Raw genomic sequence first — 9579 nt, 5'->3', positions numbered from 1 at the left:
AGTGTAGTATAGTATGGTATTTATGGTAGAATATTGTAGTAGCTTATATGGTACTATACAACAATATAGTTACCCTATATATTATATTTACTACTCTTTATATATACTTCTAAACTATAGGAGTCTATACATAATACTATGTGGCCTGTAGTATAGTTTTTATAGTATAGTATGTTCTGTATATAGTACATATTCACCTTTTTACCATCTATTGTACTATCCTCTCTTATCCTATCCTATCCTAAACTATACTATACTATACTACTTCACTAAAAAAGACTTTAATAGGCTATATCAATATGCTCCTATATAGTGCTTTACTACCAGTGCAGTATAGTTATTAACTGTTACTGTTTTTTTGTTGTGTAAGAAGTAAGTGGTACACAAGAGAACATGATGTGACTGCTGGCGATATTGTCTGACCAGAATGCCTTAAGGGGACAGGCAGGGACAGTACAGGCTGGCCAAGGTCATCAGTGTCAACTTTAACAAGAAGGGAATTGTGGGAGGACATTAACTATATTTATGTAAATGTGCACAACAATATAGTAGTTGCTATACACACACACACACACACACACACACACACACACACACACACACACACACATATAGTCTATAGTGCTGTAAGTGTAGCATAGTAGAGTAATTATAATATGTTCTGTATATAGTACACATACATCTTTATTACACCATGGTATGCTACACTATACTATTGCACTGCTAGAGCCTATAATAGGCTATATATGTTAGTGTATGCCTGTTGTACTCTACTACCATTGCCGTTAGTATAGTGTAGTAAATACAATACTATACTATAGTATATAATATTCACTATACTAGACTAGACTAGAATTACACATATTTTTTCAACATATACGTACAATTGACAGAAAATTAAAGTGATAATTATCAAAATGATCATCTGACATTGATCATTTAACTTTTTCAAGTCACATTGTAAAATATCTCAAAAACCACCAAAAGCACCCCAAAGGTAAAAAAAAAAATCATCACTTTACCTCAAAGTGTTGAATACAGCTCAATTCGTTAGCAGAGAACTCAGTTTATGTCCTGTCTTGTCCGCAGAAACTTTCAGCCAAGTCTCAACAGACCTGCCCCACGCAGACCCCTGTGAACGAGAGGCACCTCTGGAGCTGTGATCTGGAAATGGTGTCTGAAGTCCCTGTGAAGGTATCACAAAGCAAAGGGTGGCAGATGTGAGTGTGTGTTGCGTGTCTGTGAGAGAAAGAAAGAGAGAGGAAGAGTCAGAGAGCCTTAACTGTGGCAGATAAGATTCAAAGACTTGCCCCATGAAATGTTACACCGGTGTGGTCACAGATCTGTCTCTTCTACGGAGACCATAGGGCATGTAGACAGAAAGGTGGATGTTGTGCAATCAGAGTGTGTGTTTGGGGAGAGAGAGCATGCTCTACTACTTTTGACTAATTAAACAAAGTGAATTAGCTATCTCCCCAGCCAGAACGAGTCATGGCTGGTTACACATCATTCATCGTGACTAATTCAGAGAGAGAGATGTCACTCAGCTGGATGGAAATGCGTGTGTGCGTGCCTGCGTGCGTGTATCACTCCAATTGTACCTTTTGGGTATGCTGCTGTATAACTTCACTGTTTGGAGTGTGTGTGTGTTAGGGATATTCTCCTCTATTTTGTGTGTGCCTGCGCCTTTAAGTGTTGATATGTTCATAATTCTCCCTCTCTGTCACCCTCTGCTCCACTATTTTATCACTGGCTTGATACGTCGTCAATGAGGCTGGCATGCTAAATGATAATTAAGACCATTACACGCTCATGGAGCATGCTACCAGTGCAGCACACGGCTGCCTCAATCGGAGCCTCATCTCAGGGGACACCCTACTACTCACACAGTCGTGTATCTCTCCAAATTAGGTTAGATTTTCATTCCACCTCATTCGCCATGGATGTGATGTGGTTATTATAAACTCATGATATGGTTAGTGAGCCTGCTGCCATTAGATGGGTGGAGGCATCATGTTAGTGCGTTAAAGGGGAAATGGATTGCCAGGACTCAGTATTGAACATCTCTGTTTCTCTTGCTCATAGATACTCGTGTTCTGTAGAATGTTTGCAGATGCACTCAAAAATCTGATACACGCAATGTAAGATAAAACCTGCGGAGATAGTCACCAACGCTTGTTTGTGCAGACTGACACACACATTGCCTGAAGTCACCTATGTACCACATTATCTTAACCCCAAATGATCATGATCTGTCACCTCTAAATATACACCTCCATCTCCTTGTGCAGTAATGAAAAGTAATGCATTTTTTAGGCACTTTACTTATTTATAGTTGTATCGCACTACATTTCAGGGAAAATAGTGTACTTTTTTACCGCACTGCATTTAATTTACAGCTATTGTTGCCTGTTAGTCAGAGGCAGCTTCTGCTGTGAGTCCCTTCTTTTATGGCTGTGATCATCTGTTAACACTGGGGAAGGCCATTTTTAATCAACATCTGCTGTGACCCAACCCTTGTGGTCTGGGGAAATTCCTCCCCGTAGATTTTTTTTAGAAACTTACCTGCTAAACTGACAATTTTAGAGCATTTTGAAAAAAAAAAGAAAATCAATCTTACAGTAGGGGTTTCAAAGTTTTGTTCACTAAGTGCCATTTTAGTGAGCCAGCATATGACTGAGGGCTGCACAAAAAAAAGTGCACACACCATGACATGTGTATGACTTTTTATGACATAACATGTTGTAGCATAGCAATTAAAGGGGCTCTATTATGCTCATTTTGGGGATCATATTTGTATTTTGGGGGTCTACTAGAATAGGTTTACATGCTTTAATGTTCAAAAAACACACCATGTGTCTCATACTGCCCTTTGCTGCAGCACCTCTGTCTGAAACAGTCTGTCTGAGCTCATGCTCCACCTCCTGAGAAGCCCAGTCTGCTCTGATTGGTCAGTGAGCTCCCTCTATGCGCATTCTAGGCTATTTGTTACATTGTGATATCACCAAGTTACAAAAGTAATCACTGAAACTCAAACGAGCTGTTTCAGGCAGCTTTGGAGCAGTGCCTTTTATGGGAGAGAGAGCTCCCTTTGGCTTGGACTTTGGGTTTTATTACTTAGGATACCTTTTACAAGCACAAAAAAATGCTGTACAAAACAATAAAGAAAAGGGAAAAACCCAAACATAACAGCATAACAGGGCTTCTTTAAAAAAACAATATATTGGAGAGAACATTTGGAGCAAATTTAAATATATATGATAATTTTCGTTTAGCACTTGTTTAAGATTTCTATAAGTTGTTTCCAGTTTGCAGTGAAGTTATTTCTCCCAAACTTGTCAGATAGCTTTTACAAAATAACTGTTGGAGGGAAAAAAGTAAAATAATCTAATATTTCAACTTCAAAATGAATAAAGATTTTTTTCAGCCATCTCACACCCTGACCAGTTTATCTTGTGACCTGGAAGCACTGGACTAAACTAACTGTTCTGCACAGCAATAAAATAGTTCAGTTTCAACCAGTTTTAACAGTAAACTTCTACTTGCACCTTAATGCATCAGTATTAATAATTTAATAATGTCGTACATAATTATACACAGTATCAGTCACAGGGCCTGTTTTTTTCTCATTTAGATACTTAAAAGGAATACTTCACTCACAGTTTGATCATTTGTATATTAGTTAGACATGCTGTGTTATCTTAAATTTGTAAAGAAACATTTTTCTCACATGCCTCAATGAAAAATGACAAACATATTGATTTATTGATCAGCTGGAGAAAATTGTTGATTGGTGATTTTAAATTGACCGTGGGTGTGAATATGAGTGTGAATGGCTGTCTGTCTGTCATGTGTGTTTACAAACTCTAACAGAACTCATGCAGTATAATCCAAATCTTATTAGTCCGACTGTATTTTTCACATTGATATTCTGGTACTTTTTCCTAAAGTGGAAAATGGCGTGTGTTCTGAGTACTTTTTTCACCACTGTCCTTGCCACGCGTCTAATCTGAAACACCCTAACCCAGAAACCTCTCTTTTACATATCCATACAATAATCTTATCTGACATTGTGCCAGAACCAGGCTTAAAGGCAACTGTCTCTCCTCAGGTTTCTCTTTTTCTGGGGTGTGGACATCCTCTTCGGCCTCTTAATGTAGCAGCACAGGTGTCAGATATTGGCTGAGAAAAACGTAGCCTCAAGTTACGGTAGTTTTGATGTATGTATACAAATCAGAAAATCTTTGACAAAAGAGGTTCATGAGTGAATGCAGGGAACTCCAGATTTGAGATGAGATTGTGAGCCTGGGATCAGATGTGAGATGTGCCCTCCTTACTAAGTAGATTGAAAAATAGATGGGTTTTGTTTTGTGGGGAGAAAGAAAAGAAATGTCTTGAGCTTTAGCTTGAGATAAGGACGAGAGGACGGAATTTAAGACAAAAGTTAGAAGGTGGAAACACTGGGTTAGAGGAGAGCACGGTATGTCGTGGCATTTTTGTATTTGCTTGTATTAGGATGGCATGACTGCAGTTTGTGAGCAATGACTACATTGTGTGCATGAATGTGGCTGTGTACATACTGCACATACAATATTAGCTTTGACAAACTTTGTGCGTAAAATGAACGTACAGCCATATCTTCAAACAGCCATGCCCAATTCTTGTATGGCACCCGAGGGCATCGTAAAAACCATTAAGTTAAAATGTCGGCACAGTGTTGCAGCAAGGGAGTCTTAAAGCCTAAATGCATTACTGTATGCTATACAGGCATGTGGCCAGATCTGATTAGAGTTTAACCAAGACTGTTAATATTGAAACTTAAGAACACAGAGGCACAAAACCAGATTCATAGCCTGCAGGTACTAACAGTTCTTAATGTTTCTCTAATTTCTTTGTTTTATGTATTTTTCTTTCATTTTGGCTTTAAATGTACACTACATGTATGTTAAAGCACCCATGTGTGCAATGTCAGAAATATCTCTGCCAACTCCTAGTGGTAGTAGAAAGAAGGACATCTGACCCAGAGGGCACAGAGAATAAAAGGTAGGGAGCAAAACAACGACTGCAGCAAATCACGCTGTCATTGTCTCATTTTCCCACAAAAAAATGGATGCAATCAGAATAATTTGGTTTAGTTGTTCCACACACAGGTGCTTTTACCACTGCTTGTCCCATTATCTCTTACAGCTTAATAAAGCTTAGTGATATCCTTGCCTTGTACTTTAATATGGTGGTTTTCAAACATTTTTAAAATTATTTACCCCCTTTGAAATCTTTTTTTTTTAGCCAAGTACCTCTTGACCAGTACAAAACATTTTTGGTAAAACACACAGTGAACAAAAACAAACATGAATACATTTGTTGTGGCAGTTGACAATTTACAGCAGTTAAGGATTGCATTGAAAGTAGGAGCATGAACTATTAAATGTGGTTTATTGAATTTACAATTACATTTTTAATTGAACTTATTATAGTATAATTAGTTTAGAAATTATACAGGACTGATATTTTTAAAGTAACTTCTTTTTTTTTTTAAACCTCAGTACCTTTGCAGTACCCCAAAGTACCCTCAGGGGTACCTGTACACCCATTTGAGAAACTTTGCTTTAAAGCTGGGGATGGTAGAAATCTTGAAAAGGCATAAAAACAGCAGAATTTAAAAATACACCTCTCTCCTGCAGCTTTCTACTAATTTTAATTATTTACGAGATTAAAGTCATTAGTTATGAGAAAAAACTCATTATTAACGAGAAAAAAGTCATTATTAATGAGAAAAAAAGTCATTATTTACGAGATTAAACTCATTATTAACGAGAAAAAAGTCATTATTAATGAGAAAAAAGTCATTATTTACGAGATTAAACTCATTATTAACGAGAAAAAAGTCATTATTAATGAGAAAAAAGTCATTATTTACGAGATTAAACTCATTATTAACGAGAAAAAAGTCATTATTAACGAGAAAAAAGTCATTATTAATGAGAAAAAAGTCATTATTAACGAGATCAAACTCATTATTAACGAGAAAAATGTCATTATTTATGAGAATAAAGTCATAATATTCAAACCAGCTGCTTTTGGAGATACTTGTTAACATGAGGGCTACGGAGGATTTGTTTCTTGAGACACAACGAACCCCTCTGAATAGCCCGTAGATGCATCCAACGATAACCCTGCAGTTGACCAGTTCAGCCATTTCCCTCTCCAGAAAAGCAGCAACATCCTCCAAGTCCGACTGGTTCTTTTCACGGAAAAGATGCAATTTCTTGCATATTCTTTTTAAAGTCCTGATACTTATGATAATGTGATGCTGATGTGCCAAAAGATTAAGTATCTCCTTGTTTGTGAAACCTATCCTAAAATACAACTCAACCAAATCCTCCGTAACCCTCATGTTAACAAGTGTCTCCAAAAGCAGCAGGTTTGAATATTATGACTTTATTCTCATAAATAATGACTTTTTTCTCGTTAATAATGAGTTTAATCTCGTAAATAATGACTTTTTTCTCATTAATAATGACTTTTTTCTCGTTAATAATGAGTTTTTTCTCGTTAATAATGACTTTTTTCTCGTTAATAATGAGTTTAATCTCGTAAATAATGACTTTTTTCTCATTAATAATGACTTTTTTCTCGTTAATAATGAGTTTTTTCTCGTTAATAATGACTTTAATCTCGTAAACAATTAGATTTAATAATTAGATGCTAGATTTTCTGAAGCCTTGAAAGGAGCCACAGGGAGGCGTAGAAGTCTAGTTTTCTCTCAGTCCATTTAAATTACAATATACTCAAAGTTTACTGAGTGATTTTTGCCCAGTGACACAAACATGAAACTGCTTACCCCAGCTTTAATACTTTCCTTCACTGAAAACATGACTAAAAATGATGTGATAATCTGTAATCTTTCATCTAACTCGTCTTTTGGAAGCAATTATAATGTAAGAACTTTTGATTAAACAGGGTAGTACAAACAACTTTCTTACTTTACAACTTTAACTTTTCTTGAAAGAGTCGTCCACACTTTTATCTTGCCAAGGCACCGTCTGTGCCAATTAATCCAAAATGCAGAGGAAGAACTCATTACACTCCATTAGCCTCTAAACTGGTTGCATGTAAATGTAATAATACAGTTTAAGGTTGTAATGATAGACTTAAAGGATAAAGTGTAGTCTGGGGTTTGACTGTTTAGCCTTTACAAGGTCAAGCTCCCTTTTTGTACTTCTAACTGTTCATTCTGGTTTTTTTTTTAATATCCACTGTTTTGTGTAATAGTCTTATTTATCTCAATTAAGGTGCTTTGTTTTCTTGTCGTTTTTGACAATAATTTGGTCTTAATTGTGCTGAAAGGCACTTTGTAACTTGTTTTTAAAAAAGTGCCATAAAAATAAAGGTGTAATGCAGGTTTCATTAAGCCTCTGGTGAGGTAACAGTGTGAGCAAGAATGACTCACTTTGACTGTCACTTCACTACAAACTTAACTTTGAAGCACACACACATACACACAAAATGTGTGTTTGCAGCGGTGATCAGGCTTAAATGATGCATTAAGCACTTAATTACTCAGGTGAAGCATCACTGTGCGTTGGCTGTCTGTTTTAATTTTATTAGCTCACTCTTTTTTATGGAAGTATATCTCTGTGTCTCATGCTGCCTCACCTCAGGGACATGACTCACGTTTATTTACGTCTGTGTTTAGTGTGAGTGCATGTAGGCACATACTGTACAGTTTGTGTGCTCATTTGAAGCCACTGAGGTGATATATGATTCACAGCAGTCGGCCTCAGAGCACCTGATGACCTCACTTTGTCTAAATGACATAACGGCTGTAACAGCTGCTTCACTGTTGTGGAGAATCTGAGTAGGAGGCACAGTGCTTGACTTTTGGTGTTTAGCCCTATGCTGCAGCACTGATGGTAATGGGATTGACCTAGATTACAGTTTGCTTTTGCCTGCATATGTGTGTGTTTGCCTCTGTGTGTGTGTGTGTGTGTGAATGAATGTACTCCAGGTTTGTTGTTATTTGCTAGAGGTGTCTACTTGCAACATGATGCGTGTAATTGAAAAATTTTGGGTGTAATCCCATTTGTGGATTTACAGAGTAGAGTTTGCAAACTGGGATTTTATGAGTACTTTAGGCAGTGTTCAAAATGATTACATCAGAATCGCCCCAACCATTGTTTGTGTAGCTTGTCATCACTCAACCTAACAATAGCTGTAGTCCTTATGAACAAAAGAAGGTATAACTTTCAGTGGTAACACTGTCCTGGCATGCCGAGCCAACTAACTTGTGTGCGTCAAAGTTTGGTTGTGTCCCACTTTCTTGGGGGAAGAACAAATTGGGTATGAGGCTGTTTTAAGTGAATAGTTAAGTTGCACCGAAAAACTCACCAATTTCACTTGCAGGGGTGTTATTACTGTGCTGTAATGAACTGTCATCTTTAGAATAAAATGCCTTTAGTAAATATTTTAGAAGATACCATACTTCGTCCTGGTGAACCTCTATTTGTGCATTTGACAGATTTATCGACCCCCCCCCCCCACACACACACACACACACAAAAAATTAATTTATGAATTTTCACCAATACAACTTTAGCAATAAATAAACAAATAATATAAAATAATCAGTGAAAGAAAAATAAATAAAAACAGAAAAATATATTATTATAATATGTAAAGTAATTATCCAAATAATGTAAAGTAATCATAGTGAGAGAAAAATAAACAAAAACATAAAAATATATAATTGTAGATAAATACATAATAATGAATACATAAATATGCAAGTATCCAAAAAATATATAGTAGTAATAATCATAGTAAAAGAAAAATGAACAAGAATGAATAACATGTAAATAAATAAATACAATAAATATACAAATAATATAAAATAATCATAGTTAAAGAAAAATGAATAAAATGTATAATAAAAAAGTAAATACACATACAAATAACGTTTAATAATCACAGTTTAACAAAAAAAAGATAAAATAAATGATATGTTGTAAGGGGTTCAGAACAATAAACCCTTTCATTTAGGGGACTGATATGCATAAATACAAGTGCAAGAGGAAGACAAAAAAATAAATAAATAAAGTAAATCTGACCACTTAGACGTATCAGGGATCTTTCCAGAGTATTTCACATGGAGTGCTCCTGGATGCATACATATGTACCGAAGACCTTACTCAGCCATGAAGTTATTGGAGCCTAAAGCAATGCAGCTGAGGAAAGGCCAATGACAACTTGTCAGCTGACTCTTAATCGCTGTACACGCTATTTTAAAACATTTTTCTCAGAATATTGTATTCTTGTATTTGAAGAACATTCACGTGCTTTTCGGCACTCTTTCCAGGCTGAATGAGGAAGTTGAACTTTCAGCTGTTTGTGAAATGCTTTTTATGTATTGGAGCAAGGCGGTATACTGTCCACATGAGGGCGCTATGTTGCAACAGATTGGTCTGCTCATTGTATTTTGACTTCCATGCAGGTCGTGCCCTAATCTCACCATGAGATGGCGCTAAAAGGTCGCCTTCTTCCGTGGTCATGCAGCTGTGCGCGTGCTGACAGGAAACTGTG

This window comes from Plectropomus leopardus, chromosome 17 (genome assembly GCF_026936395.1).
Source record: "Plectropomus leopardus strain MGB_pleo_1.0 chromosome 17, ASM2693639v1, whole genome shotgun sequence".
Classification (NCBI taxonomy): domain Eukaryota; kingdom Metazoa; phylum Chordata; class Actinopteri; order Perciformes; family Serranidae; genus Plectropomus; species Plectropomus leopardus.
This window is presented reverse-complemented; position numbering follows the sequence as displayed.